The sequence below is a fragment of the Haliaeetus leucocephalus genome, unplaced genomic scaffold (genome assembly GCF_000737465.1).
Source record: "Haliaeetus leucocephalus isolate CR32 unplaced genomic scaffold, Haliaeetus_leucocephalus-4.0 Scaffold2, whole genome shotgun sequence".
In the NCBI taxonomy this organism is placed as follows: Eukaryota; Metazoa; Chordata; class Aves; order Accipitriformes; family Accipitridae; genus Haliaeetus; species Haliaeetus leucocephalus.
In genome coordinates this window covers 5,390,243-5,408,861 of record NW_010972438.1, presented here as the reverse complement: position 1 = coordinate 5,408,861, position 18,619 = coordinate 5,390,243, and the positions used below count along the sequence as shown (strand labels likewise).

Below are 18,619 nucleotides of genomic sequence, written 5' to 3'. Positions count from 1 at the left end.
GGCGGCGGCGGCGGCGGCCGGGACTCCTGGCTCTTACCTGACAGGCGAGCGGTACTCTTGGTCACGGTCATGTGAAAATATTTCCGAGGTATCCTTTAACAGCCTTTAAATATTGAAGCCTAAAAACAATATTTGCTGTTTTACCTTTGAAGCTTGAACAAAAGCTTTGTTTTAGCTTTTACCTCGGTGTGCAATAAGAGTTAATAATCAAATCCGTCCCAACCCCCACAAATGTTAAACAAAAAGATAAAAGAAATGCAAATAGCTATTGTCATGGAAAGTTAAAGTACCTGTCTGTATTTTTAAGTGAAAACTATTATCTCTATCAATCAAAATTTAAGAATACAATAGCACTAATCACACAAGGTGCTTTGACTGAGGTACTTTTCCTCATAAAAAGTTTTTTTTCCCCCCCTTTTTTTTTTAACCGGTGCATAAAAGTAATACACTTACAATTAGATACGGTATTTGTAATTTTGTTATTAAAAACCCTCAGCAGTCTTATTGTTAATAAATGCCTCTGAGTCTGTAGGCTGATTTGTACCCAAGACCAAAGTCCCTACATATTTTAATAAGGTTGGTGAAATTTTATTCAGATTCTCACACTTTCCAACATGTGGTGGAACAGCACACTCTTCTGTTTGAGAGGAGTTACTCAAACGAAGGAAATAGTTAATTGGTAACCAAAACTACTACTTCTGGCCTCGCTGCACATTTTCCACATTTCTCCAAACGCTGTCTGTACCACAACTGCCTGCTTTGAAGACGTGCCCTTTGTCATCTTTTCTTTAATTTTTGATACCAGTTCCCCCTCGTCGGACTCTGACGTTCTCCTGATACAGCCTACATTACACACACAGGATACATACATTGTGCAGGCACACCGCGTGGATTTTCTCGAAAGTCATTTTTAAAACTAATTTGTCCAGGCTGAATCAGAAACCGAGCTGCGCAGTTAATAAGTGCAAGAGCGAGCGACAGTAATTACGCCTATACTAGAAGAAAGAGCCCGAGATTAAAATACCTATAAGTAAATAGTTAAGCCAGGATGCCATTATGCAAACTCTGCTCTCAGGGAGGGATGTCTCCCACACTGAGGAGCAATAAGACTGTCATTTTTTCCCCCTGCAATATCAGGTTTCCTTACTCTACAGTTCTGGTACTCTGCATCATGGCTAACATCTCTAGTGTGCTATTAATATCAATGAAGAGACGATTCAATTTCCACATAAGAAAAACCTTCCTATTACAGCGCAGACATTCTAGTGAGGACCCTTGCGAAGGAAACAATAAAGACCAGAGGGTTGGTGGGTTGGTTTTTTTTTTCCCCCCTCCTCCCTTTTTTTTTTTTTTGCTGCTGCTTTTGCAGTTCTGCGTTGCACACTGTTTGAAAGCTTTTAGCTAACAATGGAAGCATTATCTTCAGGATAGTTACAAAACAGGATTTGTTAGTACAAAGAATAATAACACCGAACTCATTCCCCCCCCCCCGCCCCCCCGCAAATACCTGTCTATTGCAATACGCATTTAGTACTTTATTCAGAAGTATATTCCAGAAACACCTGTATTCTTGATCTAATTCCCTGCAACAAACTCCCTCAGCGGACCAGGTTTGCTTAAGGAAGTTTGGACGAGTAAAAACAAACCAACCAACCAAACATTTTGTGCATTTATAAAATGGAACAGAAACAAAAGTATCTTATTCAACCCGAGTGCAAACTTACCCATTAATGAGGCAGAAAAAGGCTTAGAGCTGTACAGTAATTCCCAACCAACTGCAGAAAGTTGAGAGTTTGAAAACACTAAAGCACTTTTGACTATCCAGCCTTTCTGTGCTTCAACACTGGCTGCAGTGTAAGGAAGGACTGAAGGTATGTGGTCTAAACACAACAAAAGCCACTGCCTTACTGTAGATTAAATATGCAGGAAGAGGCCCCTTTGCATAAACACAAACACTCAGCAAATGAGTAACTGGCTCAAATCAGACGCCTGCTGTGCATTCTACCTGTCCTGATCTCTGACAAGCTACACAGCTTGTTTAAGGGGATAGGAGCTACAAAATCAAATCGAATCATAGCGCTAAACGCTTTGCTCTTATAATAGTAAATAACAACAGCACCAACAACTCAACGCCAAACGTTCATTTCTAATCTAAGCATTGCTCTGGCAAAGAGCTGAATCGTGTGCTATGCCCGCTTTGGCTCAGCCACCCATCTTGCCAGAGCAGAAGAAACACAACCAAACACCACCTGTAAAATTCATTTTCATTAACTGTGCTGAAATCCAATACGTTCCTGGCCCAGTCTTTTCTTAACGAGGATTTTAAATTAATACAGAGACTTTTGGTTGAGTTGACAGATTAAATCTGAATTTGCTTTTACTGTCCCTGTTTTGTTTACTACATAGAAGACATTCCACACCCACACCTATTTTAGCGGTTCTGAATCACTGCATAATGCGCACCTATTTACTAGTTTATTTGGGGAAAAGGAAGAAATTTCTGAAGTTTCCCTTAAAAACATTATTTTCTAAATACTACTGTCATAAAACTACCCCTCCAAACTATATTTACTTCAAAAACCAACTAAATTAGAGACTCTGATAACCACCAAGCACCTCTAAGCATTTATTATTATAATTGAATATACGTAATTATATACTGTGATTTACTCTTGCTTCTAGAAAAATAAATTATTTTTCAGTCTCGTTTATCCTTCCATTCCAGAAATAGAACGAAGCAACACAATTTTAAAGCAATTGGAATTCACCAGTGTCCCTTCCTAACTTAAGGAGTCAAATCACATTGACCTCTTATTGTAAGTCCTAGCTACATGTTGGTTTTGGTAATTTAATTATTTTTTAATAACTTGCAGTATTAAATGATTGCTATTGAAACACAAATATGATTATACTCCTCTGCCTTACTCTCTTGTGCTCCAGACTACAGCGTAGCATGGACGACATGACTGCGTCCGGCACCGAAATTTCATTCTGAAAGAGCACTTACATGCAGGCAGACACAGGGAAGCTTTGGGCTTTCAAAGATGCAACACATATTTACTGGATTCTCAAGCATGTGTCACAGATTATTTCAAAGGATACCGGATATAACTCACAGTTTTAATGCGGATCGAGCGTGTTCAGTTCCACTGAGCACTCGTACAGTATGGAGGGAGTTTCTACTTTTCCTCGGATAAACTCACCACGTCAAAGCACAATAAAATCACTAACATGAGCTAGTCAAGCCTAACAGGATAAAAATCCTCCATGAAAGAATCCTGCAAGACATTTTAGAGCCCCTGTATCATTCACCATTTTTACATTGAAATGACCTTCCAAATAAGGTGTCAGATAATACGGTTCACATAGATGATAGTGATCTAACCTTGATGCAAATAAACCATAGAACAAAATTTAATCAGTATATCACTGTGTAAAAGCCTTTGTCCATCCCAATGGAGCTTCTAATGACTGTTTTGGCAGTTCTGGCTGGTAGTTATGCCTCCCTGCTCATATATATCTCATACTGGTTGAGCAAGCTAATGGAACTGCTGTTAGTGGAATCCAATATTAATACCCTGCATCGTGCAAAACTGGATGCAACTGAATATATTATACAATTACAGGTAGTATCTAATTCCGTAGGTATTAGATACTGGGCTCTAAATTAATATTTTAATAGAGAAAGTGAAATAAATACTACATTTCAGGTAAGATATCTGTGAACTCTGGATCTGCCAGCCTTCCTGCTGTAAGCCTACTCTATACTTGCACAGAACAGACATAGGACCCTGACAAAAATTGGCAGGCAAGCTTTAGATGCTGAGTGACACATACTGATGCACAGAGTCAAAGATGTCATCTTCATGCAAGCTCCACTAGTTATGAGCTTGAGAAAAAAATGAAACAAAAAAAAACCAACCACAAAACAAAACAAAAAAAAGGGGGGAGGGGGGCGGGTGAGAGTGGAGCGAGACCTCCAGAAAATAAACAGGGTGTACAGTTTCAAAGGCTACAGACACAGACATTTCATTGTTCAAGCCAATTATCAGTGGAAAATAATAACAACAGATGGATTCAGAGTCACTGACTTTTCATATGCACTTCATCTCTGCACAACAGATGATGAAATGCGAGAGCTATCTCGGAAAGGCAAAACATCTTTCAGTAAAAGAACTCTATACTCCAGATGGGGACCTTCTAAGGCAGCTGATTATCTTCTTATAATGTTGTAAGATAGACTTACTAAAACATTTCAAGAACTGATCAGATAGGATGAGCACAATGGCATCATTATGAGGAGTAAGTTGCTTCAGCCTCAGACTTGCAACTAGTCAGAGATTTCAGTAGGGTCAGAGCTGCTCGTTCCCCATTTTCGCATCAAGTACCAGTTCCAAAAAAGGGCCCGAAGCTGCTGCTCGCAGCCTGGGCAAAACAGGGGGTTGGCTTTGCCCGGAGAGGGGATGCAGGCGCAGGGTCCCCAATAAAAGTCCTGCCGCTGCGAGAGGGGCGAGCCCGCTCGCCTTCTGCAAGCATGCCGTTTCACACGGGGACAAAGGCAGAGGACAAAACCTATTTACAAGCACGACTGTTTCCACTATAATTGCTAGATGTAAAGGGACCTTGTCATCCAGGGGCCTGCAGCGATGTAAATGAGGAGCAACCTCAGCTGAGTCAATGGAGTTACACCCACGAAAACTGGTGTGAGGCACAAATAAGACATAAATTCTTTCTTACAAAGCCTTTACAAAAACTCATCTTTTTATGGGAAATAAAAATTTGCTTTCAAAGGGAAATAACAAATACATGTAAATTTTGGTGGTTCTGGTGATAAGCAGTTCCAACAAATGTCACAAACACCCAGTGAAGAACCACCTACCTAGCACAACCTTCTCCCACTCAACCTGAATACCACAAAGTATGTGTTTTTGATCACATGAATCAGGTACACCACAATCTCAAAACTTTAAAAAAAAAAAAGTAGTGGAAAAGTTAGCTCATTAATCTTTAAGACAACATTTCTTTAATGGAAGAATACTACATAAGTAGCACATTAAAACAAACTGGTTGCCATTTCCACAGTTTCTTCTCCAAAACACTGCAATGAAAATTTAAAAAACACGCTCTGTAAATCAATATCACATACTGAAGGGTAGCAATACACAACACACACACTGAACTTGCACTTACTGCTAATTTATTTCACAAGTTACAAAATATTTCTTAAGTAGAGGGCTGTTGGCTTCACAAACGCAAAGGGGAGAGATGAGTTTGCGGGCACAAAGCACAGCATTTCCCCTCTTTGTGAAGTACTTTGTCAAAAGTAAATTCACAGGGGAACATACGAGCAAAGAGTAAATTTTGCCCAGGGCAAAATTCTGCAACTGCTTTAAGAAGCAAACAAGAACACAAAAGATGTGTAATACAACCATCTGGCTCTATTCATGCTATATCAATAATCCCCAAAATTTATCCCCACCCCCTTAATCAACCCACACTGATGCCACAAAACCAAATGGCATCACTTATGCTTCCTGCCCATCACATTTTGAAATGATATTTAATATGCATACAGTACATATTTGCATGTTAATCAATTTCTTTAAGAAAAAAAATATTTTTGCTTCTTAAGCTATTAGTTCTGCTTTTGCTACTTATTCACACTGGGATCTCTAAAACCACCAAGAAAGTCCTTGTGGTAAAGATACTCTCATATCGACACAGCGTCTCAGGTATCAGGATAACGTACCGGTCAAAATTTCAATCTCTTCTTCTCTCTAGTTTTGTGTCACAGTGTGAAAATAGCAGAGGGTGAATAATAATGTGCCAGCAAAATTAGCTGTTCAAGAAACATGGGTAAGCAATCCGTTTTGAACTCGAGGTTGGATGCATTTCTAAGCATCGCCCTATTTGGGATGCAGGGAAGCAATTACGCGGAGGGGAAGCGGGATACTCTACATGTCTTTTCCATCTAGGATTTTGAATATTTGCACCAATTATTTCAGGCTGACCCCCATCCAGGAGCCGGCCTGCTCGTGAAAGAGGAGGAGAATGGGATGCTCCTGGCCATGCACGAAGGACAAGCCTCCGATGCGCGTTGGCTGCACAGCCACCAAGCCTGTGGTGGAAGACCACTCCGGGATGGACAGACAGAAAGACAGCCATGTGAAGTGACCAAAAGGGCGGCTCCACAATTGTTTGGGGTTGGCTTCGTTCTTGAGGGAAAATCACCCGCGTAACCATCATGATTCATACCGCGAGCGTGCGATGTGAAACCGGTACCAAAAACAACACTTCAAAGATGGTCTCTCTCCAGCGCTTTGGCGACCGACGGCCACGGCCCCGGGTGCTGACTCAGAGCTCTTATTCTTAATCGACTTTTCTGCAACAACATACCCCAGCCCAAACCCTGCGTCTACCCATGGCCATGTCTGGCTGGCTGGCACCTTCTCCGTGCCAGGGAGCTGCCTGGGGGGGATGCACGCCATGGCATGGATGGTGCCGCACGGCCAGCAGCGCTTCTTGCCCTCCTATAGCATGAACATATGGTTGTTACATAGGGAAGAAGAAATACAAGCCCCGAGCACTCATGGCATAGGTGGAAATGTTTTGCAACTATTTTCTTTGGAAATAAGCATATGTATAGTGGTTATGTCTGGTCCTACATCCAGACTACCAACCTGAGATCACAAACACTTTGTTAATTTTTTTTTTTAAAATCCATTTTTGGATTGCTTCTGCTGTTTCTATGGCTTGACTTGTACGGCTTCTTTGTAAGAATTGAAAACAGGTCTCCCACAAACACAGGAATGGGCAAATGGTTTAGAGAGCTAATCCACACCTGGGCTACGTAAAAGGGGCTCATATTTTCCAAACAGAAACACAACCCCTTTTATATATGAACCAGATTTGGATCCAAATGCTAAACCCTTCACCACATCCTACGTGGGGCTCTGCAACAGTCAAGGGGAGCGGCAGTGGGTGGCGGCTGTGCCCGCGCTTCTGCGGGAGCACGGGCTCCATCCTGATGGCGAGCCACGGACGAGGAGTCGTCGTGACCTTGGACTTGGGCGCGAATGGCAGACCCGTCCTCAGTTACACCACGGCTAACGTAGGGTAATCCCCATTCCGCGCACGCCTCTTACAGAAGAATCTGGCCCTGTCTCGTTACTCTTGTTAGAAAAATGAAGGCTGTGACAGAAAATAGCTGAGAACTACATCTTGCCGATGCCAAAATACAATAATAACATGTTCAAAGATTTAATTTAGAAGACTACAAAGTCTAGCTCATACATCATAACACCTTGAAATAACACTTTAAGGTCAAATCCTGTGCATTTTTGGAAACCACCAAAACATAATGAAGTTTTACTTAAACACAGCATTTACATTTATAACGCATTTCAGATTCTTCAAGTAAGCTAGACCACATGCTAGGAAAATGTACTTCCCACAACATACAAATTAAGTCATATACAGCCTTCCCTCCGCAGGCTGAACGGCCACCGGCACAAATGGAAGTCCTGTGTACGGATCAAAGGCAGCATGTGGACCTCAGAATATGATGATTTTTTTTTTATTTTGTTTTTAATTGGCAAAACATCAAATCCCACTAGTAGTTTATTTTTGTTGCCTTCCTTGCCCCTTTTCTACCTCTCCCACTTATTTCACAACGGAACATTTTTAAACCACTAGAAATCTTTGTGGCAAAGATGATGTCATACTGACACAAGATCAGGTGTGAGGTATGGTATGAATAAATACTTATCCGCAACCACATTTAATTTTCAATGGTTGGGCATCAAGAGACAAAGAAGTTCTTATGCAGACATATTAACTGAGGATTTAATTTTAAATGGTCTGCATTTAAAAGAGCAGGAACAACGCACAGCACAAGCCTAGAAGTAAAAAAAAAAAAAGAAAACACAAAAACCCAAAACCCCTTGCACCTTCCTTCTTGGTTTTGGGAAAGCAATGCACAGCTCTAAAACTTACTGCTCTTCACAGTAATAAATATATGGTGCTTGATTACTTCGTCTTCTAAGTCACCGACACCATGCAGGATAATTGTACTTTATGCACTGCTAATAAAAACTCCCCCTATGAAAATAAATATGTATTTTACAGTAATCAAGCAGGAACTAATTCTGTACTTTTTCACAAGTAGCCATTTACTTTGGCACTGAATGGTAATGTGTAGTAGAGAACGCAGTATAAGCTTTAACCCAAGAAAAATTAGACTTGAAAATTAATACACAGTGAAAGACAAATTTAAAGCAGCCTTCTTGTGTTCTGACATAAGAATATAAAAATGACACGAGCAACTAAAGATTAGTTTACATACTTTTCAATCACAGCTGCTGCTCAGTAACCACAATACCTTTAAAATGACATTCTACCGAAACAGATACAGTTTGGCTGCAACAGCGGCTAGATACAGTTAATGTGAAATTAAAAGGGCATTTTTTATTTACACACATCATACAGCACTGAGCCCCAGCACAATTACAATGGGAAGATTTTTAGCATGATTAATTTAGAAATAATCTAGTGATAAATAGAGTGCATTGCAAGTGATTCTGCCAAGCAAATTTTTATCATCAGCCTTAGATGTCAAAACACAGTTTCAGGGACAGAGAAAGAACGAGTCACATCTTCTTGGTTAATATTTAATTGGGTGCTAAAGATTCCTCCTAAGGACCTCTGAACCATCACTGACAGCCCCACAAGATGTCCCTATCTATGAAACAGATACCAGCCCTTTCTGTATAAACTAAAATAACACTAAATTTAATCAAACCATTCAATTACTAAATCACCTCAGTGGACATTGCAGCCCAAGCCCTGTTTAATTACATAATTTTAAAAATATTTGCACACTGCAACCACTAAGATTGGCTCTGAGGTTTCATAATACACACTTAACACTTGAGTTGGAGAACAAATTTATTTAATAAATGCAGAGCTAAGTGCAATAATGCCACTCCACTCAAACTGCAAAATCACTTAGCATATCCTGCGAGAAAAAGCAAATAAACTTTTTCCCCGTTTAAATGCATGTCACTGCTACCGCTGGCTCTGGCAGGAGCCACCTCCTTTCTGCCTGCACTTGTGCATTTGCCTGAGCCTGGGAAGGGGGTGGGAAAACCAGGGTCCCCCTCCCGTGGCGCAGAGCATCCCTCCGCTCAGCCTGCACGCTGGAACCCTGGTCTCCCTCTCCTCACCCTCTGCCTCCATCCCTCCCTCCTCGCTTTCTCCCCCATTTCTCCCTCTGCCGTGCTCTTCTGCCCTCTTTCCCCCTTGTTCTCTGCTGCTCGCTGGGTCTCCCCAGCCTCTACCGACGTGCTCCAGCTCTTCCCATTCCCAGCTCGAGCTCCTGCCCTCAGTTTCCCCCACCTGCTCTCTTTCTCACTGCCATCTGAGATAGCTGCGGTGAAAAAAGCTAGTTGGGAGGGGGGAAAAAAAAAAAAAAGGGCAAATAGGACCGAGGGAAGGGGCTGGGGAGGAGAGCGAGGGAAAGAAAACAGTTTAATAAGGCCAAGCAGAACTACACAATTTCCAACAACAGCAAGAGACACTCCTAAGCACCAGGATGAAAAATAAAAACCACAGACCAAGTGTGTTACTTGAAGTGGGATTCAGGTTCTGGGATGGGTGTAACGCCTGTATCCGCAGGACAGAAGAAAATCGTGTTACTGCCATATATAACTAGGTGTGACAACACGGGAGAGAGGTTGAAATACATATGGACCAAGCGGTGGCCTTAAATGAAGGGGGGAAAAAAGCAAAGCTAAGGGTTTGTCACAGCTTAGAGGCACAGCTGTGTGCACTCGTACAGGCTCTGCATTCATTCATATAGAGCACAGCTTTCAGGTCCTGTGGTTCCAGCACGATTTTTGGACGAAAGTTGAGCCTTAAAAATAAATAAGTCTATATTTGGCCTGCCCTGGATACGCAAAATTCTCAATAGTACTTTGCATAGAAACAATCTGAATTAATACAGGTTAAGTTTTCAAGATTATAATATTCTTTACCAAGCCAATGGATGCACCTCTAAAATTCACTGCCCTGACAAATAGTAGAGCTCTTGAAAGTCTGCTTGTATTAGTTTTATGGATCTATTCTACTGCTTAAATCAGGTCTCATTAAAATTACCATCCACACAAGTTCTCCCACTGGGAAATCTACATGCCAGAGCTACTCCAGTTCCGCAGGCGGTGCTCGGAGGGGGCTGCATATTGCAAAACAGCTGCGGACATGGTGGGGGAGAGGACGGGGAGAAGAACAAGAGGACTTCAGGACAGCAAACAAGTTGCTCCTTACCCTCCTCTGATTGCAATCAGTGCAACTTCTGCTCAGGTGGTGCAAATTCATCTGTGACAAGAAATGCTACTGCCAGAAATGAAACCAGGGGGGTGGTGTAAAAAAAAGTGTCCCTCGGAAAGCCAAATCCGGTCTCAAACATCCATTTTAGTGCTGGAATGGCAGGCTAAATATGCAAACACTGCACCTGACAACTTACGCTAAAGCATATGATCTGCACACTGCCCCTCCAGTTTAATTTTTAATAGTAACAGTACTTAAATCTCAGCATTAATGTATTAATGTTCAAATGAATACAATTAAAGGCATCTCTATTTTCTCCAGTGCTAACGACCTGGAAGATCTCTCCACCCTTCATGTTTGCAGGGATTATTACAAATATATTCCGCAGCCGTTGTTTTGGCAAAGAAGCAAAAACCTTTGCCTTTTAAATATAAAGTAACAGGAATAATGAATAATATATCTTCTGATTTTTGTTCTGCCATGATATATATATAATGATATATAAAATGTTCATTTATTATTATCACACATCCTAGGAAGCAGACATGCAAAATTACTTTTTTTTTTTGTCTTATAAGGGTCATTTATCATACGGAACGTCCTCCAAATAGGTAGTCCTAAAATCTCAATTTACAAAGACATTTTTTAAAGCTGAATTCTTCAAACAGCGCTACTCTCCTGATGGTTAAAATAAAAACTTTATGATATTGAAATAGCTGGATTTAAGGACAGAAAAAATCCTCTGCATTTTCTTTTAGAAGTTCCTGCCCCGACAAATTAATGTCTGCCTATTATTTTTACCTAAATCTTCCTGCATTTATTAGTAACAAAAGCACTGTGTGACCCTCTTTAGGCCAAGTTCAGAAAAGAAAAGCATTTACTAAAAGGGCATTAATTTTTATCGTAGCATCTGTGATCTTTGGGTGGGGAAAGGAAACACCATAAAAAACGAAGTCTGTATGTACAAACTATCAGTCAGATTTTAACACTTATGCAGAATAATGCAAAGCTTTATTTCTTTTTGATGTCAGCAGGCTTTTTTTTTTTGCATTCCATTTTTCAATATGTAAAATGACAAAATGCAAAAACAAAAACAGGAAAATGTGCTTGTTAGGGCTGGCCTAGTTTTTTGAAACACGCACAAAAATAAAACCCACTCATAAGATCTTATTTTAATATGTAATAGAAGAATCTGGCAAACATTAGCCAGAATAAATCTAGCCAGCGAACACAGACTAACATACTAGTCTGCTGCTGTGAAGCAAAATGGAAATTTGATCTTGTTCTTCCAACACACAAGAGCAGCATCTTCCACCTAAAGAGCACCAAAGGAACACGGTGTAGAGGTGTCTGCGCGGGGCCACGGCTGCCCGAGCAAACACCCTGCTCCTGCTCAGCTCCTCCGTGCTTACCACCGCCTAATCATCTGATTTGCTGTCGATTTGCAAACGAAGCCCCCTCAGTTGTCCCATCTCCAATCTCTCCTTTGCCAAAAGACGGGTGCGGTAAAAATAAGTCAAGAGTAAACACGTGCCTTTTCCCCAGTGCTACGTCCACGCTCGCACCAGCATTGGCCGCTGCGATCTTGGCGAGCAAGACCCAGGAAAAACTGAGCAGCAGCGCGAAGCTGTTTTCACAAATTTTCTTTGTGCCCAAAATCTACTCCGAGTCGCGCAGCTTTGAAGCGGTACCCAGAGAAAGAGTCAGACGTAAAACCACCTCCAGGGGAAAAGAAAAAAAAAGACGATCAAGAATGAAAAAGGGAATGGGAGAGCTGGAGTCAGCACAGCTAAAGACTCCAATGAGGAGGGAGGTGGAGGGGGAGCACAACTACAAAGCGCTTAATTATAAACCCAAAAATGTTAGAAAACCAATCTCACGCTAACAATTTGCGTATTTTGGGATTACCTACGGATGAGGAAGGTTCAGCTTAATCAGCTATCTGTGCAAATGGATCCCCAACGTGCTGGAGCTGAACTCAATGGACAATCCCGTTAGAGTGGAAAGAGCACATGAAACGCCCTTGAGAAATGTGGCTAATGCCACAAACACTGAGGAAACAACCATTAATAAATTCTTCCATTTTCAGGCTTAGGAGGCAAAGGGCAAATGTTGAAAGAAGCAGAAGATGGGAAGGGCATGGCTACGCTTTATAAAAAGTCCATTTTATGTGTCACACGTTCCCAAGGCTGGTCTCACTCCTCAGATTAAAAACATCTTTTTTAACCCACTAAAATAAGCCTCCCAAGAGGGAAACAGCTACATCTCTTCTTTAAGCCACCTAAACTTAAGATGTCTCTCCCTCTTGCAGGATAGGAGACAAGAGAAGTCTCTACAAATAGGGAGAATAGAGTCTCTGTAAAAAGATGAATATTGCAAAAAGTCTGTATAAAAAAAGCTTGCAAATGTATGAATCCATGTATCAGAGGCACTCTGTAGAACTCCTGTTTGGGCCTTCTCTTTTTGATCAATGCTGTCCCACAGGACGAAAGCTGCTCCCACATCCGACCACAGCACGACGGAGATTTACTTGGCCTCTCTCTATCTTGTATTTACCCAGGAAACATCCCGTGGACTACCACGTATGGAGAAAGTCGCCAGCAGAAAGAATTTGGGGGTCGGTAGCCCCCCTAAACCAGGTTACACACTGAGACAGACATAAGTTTGACAACGGCTGGAAGACCAGATCTCAACCTGCCGCCCTTAAGCCACAGCCCATGCCAGGAGCTGTTGGGACGCAGAGTCAGGAGAAGGTCCACGTGGCGGGACGAGACCCGAGGAGCTCGGCACTGCCACCGTTATCAGCCACAAGCAGCCTCCCAGACATCAAAGGCCCGTCAACGATACCGTGGGGCCCAATCCTACCAGCATCTTACCCATCCTTACCACTTAAAACACTTATCACCATGTGCACGAGGACTCCGGAGCATCCCTGCCGTCCCCCAAGGACCAAGCCTGGCTTCAGCGGCCGCCCTGCAGACCAGCTCCTCTCCTACCTGGGTCTGATCCAAGCGCTCAGGCAGCGCGCTCTTACATTTTATTCTCCCTCTCTCCCCGAAGCTTTGGCAACTGAAATCTATTATGATGTCAAAAGGTAGCTGACAACATAAAATGTATCCCGCTGAGTTGATGCCGCACGCTGCTAAATTTACAACAACATAAGTATCATAAAAATTATAAGAACTGCAAATTAACCACTGATTTTTTAGTTCAGTGACATAAATAACAGTAAAGATCTGGAAAACTTCCAAACATCTTTACAACTGTTTAATTTGTCAAAATCTATCAAGTGTGTTTCAACCACAAACCTGTCCTCTGCACTGCATTAGTTTTCACGTACTTACACTGGCATCAAAGGCAACAAAAATAAAGCTTATGTAATTACTGTATTCAGATGCACCTTTCCAGTCACACATTTATTTCTGCTTTTCTTCCCCTGTACTACTTTGTTGACACTTAACAGTCGGCAATGTTTTAAAAACATTCACACTAAAAAAGAAAAAAATCACTACTGCTTTCCATCCCTCCTAGGTTTGCCCGGGATACTCAAGAAGGCACATCGCTTTGTTTGCCAATTTGACCGGTTTTCCACTCACGTGCTGTGCGTACCTCGCAATGCTGACGTCAGCAAACCCTTTTATTTACTCCTTTATTTGTGCACCAAGCTCTGCAAATGCAAAGCCACTTTTCCAGCAGCTGCAAGAGAGCAGGCAAAGATTAACAAAAATAATAAATTTTATAGGCTCTATTGCTTTTCCTGAGGGGGAAGGGGGAAGCTCATTTTTATATAGCTATTTATTTTGTATGGTTATATATCAATTATTGTCTTTTCCAAGACATAGATGTACTAAAAAGAGTACATTTCTTTCACAACCATTGCAAGACTAACTAAATTTGAAGTCCAAATATGTTGAATTGATGATGTTACATGAAGTTAGGGTCTTTCTGAAAAATAATACAAAATGTGCTTTTATTATTTGACCACTCAGAGGCTGTGAAGCTTCCTAAGCCCCCGACGCTCAGCCTGCTAAGGGAGCTTTGGCCACTAGACCAACACAACGGTGGAGGGGTTGCCAGTACCGGCCCCAGCACAAACCAATGCAGGCAATGCGCTTTTGCCTTCTGCAGAAAGAACCAGCCGAGATCTTTTGTATTTGTTGCCCTATCCACAGGTTTACACCATGAAAATTCATACACAACTCCGACTGATGCGAGGCAGTCCTTATATGCAAAAAAAAAAAATTAATCAGGTAGACACCAAGAACTGACAAGGCTTTTCTGTCCTCTTTTTTTGCTTTTAAAAAGGCTTCTCATGGTATGGAGAAAGACTTCTCCCTCTGAGTTGGCTCCCTTTTCCTCAGGAGCCATTTTGTACTTTGCCTACACTTAAAATGTAAAATATTACGGGAACCAATTAAACCTTCTTCGACAGTAGAAACTAATAAATCCCTCCCTCTAATAATACTAAAGTGCAGCTCATGAGTGACCGAACAGAGAAAACACACTCGCTGCAGCTCCACAGACATAGAAGCCCGTTGCAGAGGCCGACGAGGCGGGGGGGTCACAAAGACGTGGTTACCAAACTATTCACGTGCGCTCACTCACGCCCGGCCTCAAAGCTTCATCTGCTCTCGAGAGCTGAGCGCCGACGTGCGTATCGGTTTGTCCCCGTCATCCCAACCAGCCAAGGCTCGGCGGCTCCATCGTTCGCAGACCATACGGGCGATGCGGCTCCGTCCCGTGGGCTGGCGGGCAGAGCGGCACAGCACGTTTTTTGAAGCAGGGTGGTACGTGCTGCGACGCGTTATACTGCGCTGATTTCAAGACCAAATCTCGGCCACGTTGGCTACCCATATGGAAGCAGGAAAGGAAGCTGAAGGAGCGGGTTTGACACAATAGGTTAAACCCAGCCCCCCACTCCCAGTAAACTATACAGTAAATCTTTTTACACTGTAAGAGCAAAATAGAATTGCTTACCGTTTGTCTGAAAAAATAGGATTTATGCTTAAAATACAGAAAAACAACCCAGAACATAGCACAGCTCTAAAAATTAAGCATCCAGACATACAAAGAATTTTTAAATTAATTTTCCCACTGTGTTGTTTGCAAAAGCAGTACACTTAAATGGCCACAACTCCTTCAGTGACACCCAGAGGGACCATGCAAGTGCTATAGAATGGTGCAAGTAATTCAAAGTTCTTTGATTAAATCTAACATAATTGCACATAACTGGAAAAAAATCACAGCAAGTTGGCTTCGCATATTGCATTGCATAAATCAGAAGCGATTCCCACAAAATCTATCCTTTCCAGATTATTTTATCTAAGCAACATATAGCTGTTACAACAATTTTTGAGTGATTTTGATTCTCGTTGTGGTATAATGAGTAATGAAGAAAGCACGTTTTTTACTCTGGTTTGCACTGATGAGATGTGTTTCTTCTTTGACTAAACCCTCGGTGACTCAGTTCTGCCACTTCACAACGAGTTCTCATGTTTCCCTCTACACAGAAAAAAAAAAAAAAAAGTCTTCAACTATCCCGTTCTCAGGTCAAACCGAAGGGAAGACCTTGAGAGCTCCTGTAATTTGTGCTGCTCATCGCAGAGTAAGACCTTACGCCAAGGTGTCATGCTAACTTGGAGGAGTCCCAGAGCCAGCAAACAGACGCCAGCACCACAAAACACTGCCTGAAGGCAGAAGTGCCCCAAAACTGCGTTCTCTGCAGGGAAAAGGAGAGATTCACTGTGAGCTTAAGGAACTTTTCTCACTAGATGCAGAAGAAGATGGGCTTGGCCAGAGTGACTCCCCTCAAAACTCAAAAGCTTAGCGACAGACTCCTGCAACCATCCTTCTCTGATGTTCCCAGGAGGGGCGACCACAAAAACTGCTTGTTGTACTGAAAAGAGAACAGGCCTTTTTCTGTGCTCTGCACCAGATTTTCAGACTTAAGTTTCTCTTTCCAGTAATGTGCGATGCAAAGGCTCTGTGGTATGTGGGGCCTATTATTTTCAGGCCTGGAGACTTAATCACAATCTACTTTAATTGGCACATGGTACTAAAGTATAAATATTAATAACATTAACAAAAAAACCCAAAAAACTGATTGAGATGGCAAGCTGAAGACCTAATCAATAAATCAACAGTAATCTTTTTTCTTAATCACAGCAGCTACTCCAGCCTTTTTATTGATCTTTTTCCTTTTGCTTTATTTCAATATAATCTCCTGAATCTTGATTGAATAAGTGCAAAACAATTGCACACCTAGCCAGAATAAGCCACACTCTGGTTTTAAAACCCATCTTGCGGTAACAGCTGCACAGTGAGTTGTATGATGTTGTTGAGACCAACCTTTCATTTCTCAGCTTCTCCCTTCTCCTGGTGCTCGTCCCTGAATCTGCAAACTGAACAATCCGGCAGATTGGTGGGCAGTCCAAATGTGATCTGTCTAGGAAAGAGGTAACCACGCTAGATCTGACCTCTGCCCAGGGACAATGATTTATTCATGTGTAGGTTTAAAGGAACCTTCATTTAACTGTCTTACTGTAATCTGAAAGCTAGTAAGAATACCAAACCATGTATCTTCTTTAGATCTATCTGTTGATCAAATATTTTACTCCGATGTTCTCTACAGCATCATTATGGTACTTGCACATGTTCACCCCAAGTGTAAATCTTCAGCATGTCCTACCTGCCTCTGCAGCAGCTTTCCTGGAAACGGCTTTATTGTGTTCTAGTAAACTTCACTCGTGTTATTTATTCTCTTTTAAAAGAAAAGTTACACTTCACTGTATTCGTTCCTAGAGAAGACAAGTTTCTGCCTATCAAAAGACAAGTTTACTGCAAGGACTCTTGTAATAATACTGATAATGGGTAGAAATTACACATTTTATATGGGAGAAGACAAAGCACTTCATGTTTTATAATAGTTGTGCTGATATCATAGTTTCACTAAACTGTGCTTTCATACAAAATTATAGCCTTCCCTCCTGAGTGACCTAACCTGCAACTATTTAGGATAGATATAATGGGGCATACTGTCAACTACAAATCAAGAGATGCACTGGCTTCAGTGGAGATTTTGCAATTGACTTCCAAAGACTTTTAAAGTGACGATCTGACCCCGTATTTGCAGTAAAGGGCTGAAATATGCTACGGAAAGAAAACAAAATCAGGCTAGAAAAATCATGAAATAAAACTTTAAAAACTGGCAAAAATAACAAAGAGCCTTCAGGTTGCAAGCTGAAAAGGATCTCACATTTTAATAAACAGACAGTAATTACAAGTATTACTGAACAAAGGAAAAGGAAACCGAAACACGCCGAGAAAGATAATCAAGTAAGAAATGTGCTTATAGGATGCCAGTCCAACTGATTAAAGATCTTCAGAAAGCAGGATATCCCACCTAGAGCCGTTAATCCTTATCTGGATCCTTACACACCCACACCCCTGCCAACATCAGATCTGAGGATCGAGAACAGCAGCCCATCCTTCTTCCTTATTACTTCTGTCCCTTTCTTTTGCGTATGCCCACTGGTGCTACTCATCACAGCCCGTTAAACGTATGCTACACAGCCTTCATTTTGCTTACATTAAAGCATGAGGGAAGCTGCAATCAGTAATTTTTTTTCCCACGTAAAACGAAGCAAGGGAAGAGATCCCAGGCTGAGTGTCTTTTCAGAAGCAGTAGGTCTCTAAACCGGGCGAGATATATAAACGATACGACACGACTCACGAACATCGTCTAGCAGGTAACGGCAAACAAACAGCAGTAGCTAGTTAATGATGATCTGCAATAATGTCGAGGAGACTTGTTACCGTGTAAGTAACCTGCCACACCGGGGATACAAATTGTCTCTGATTTGATAGCACCTACTGCGGAGAGGAGCGTTATCAATGTGCTAGCTTGCTCAGATAAATGGAGTCCTATTTCCCTGTGCTGCCGCTGTCACTTTCTCCGGTCCGTCAGCCCCTTTCTTAAACCAATTGCTATTTTTATTACACTCCTTAAAATATGAAGCAGGAGACTCCTTTTCCCGAAATACACCAGGCTAGATAGATGACGCCTTTTAAATAATATTCTGTTCTTGCTGGCCCTGATCCTTGCAGTGTTGTTGCTTACTTTGGAGGGGGAAACAAAATAAAAGTGGCAAGCCATATCTCTCCATTCCAAAGGGAGTGGTTTCCCAAGAAAAGCATAGTTTTGTTCCCTTGCTATTTCCTTTCAGCACTGCAGACAAGCAGGCAGCAGACCCGCTACTAAAACTGACCCCAGCAGCTAGGAAACAATGCTCGT

The 18,619-nt window shown here is 41.8% G+C and overlaps 1 protein-coding gene across 4 annotated transcripts in view; it reads right to left on the bottom strand.

Moving 5' to 3' along the window:
- FOXP1 (forkhead box P1) overlaps positions 1 to 18,619 on the bottom strand; it is a 342,200-nt gene that overhangs the window by 230,602 nt on the left and 92,979 nt on the right. For 2 of the 4 annotated variants that reach the window (XM_010570610.1, XM_010570626.1), the window contains exon 2: positions 16,675 to 16,771. The exons of 1 other annotated variant lie outside the window; for it this stretch is intronic. The gene's annotated coding sequence lies outside the window, so the exon portion shown is untranslated. Of the gene's footprint in view, positions 1 to 37; positions 120 to 16,674; positions 16,772 to 18,619 lie in introns of all 4 variants that reach the window. One more of the 4 variants, XM_010570603.1, reaches the window with a different exon arrangement.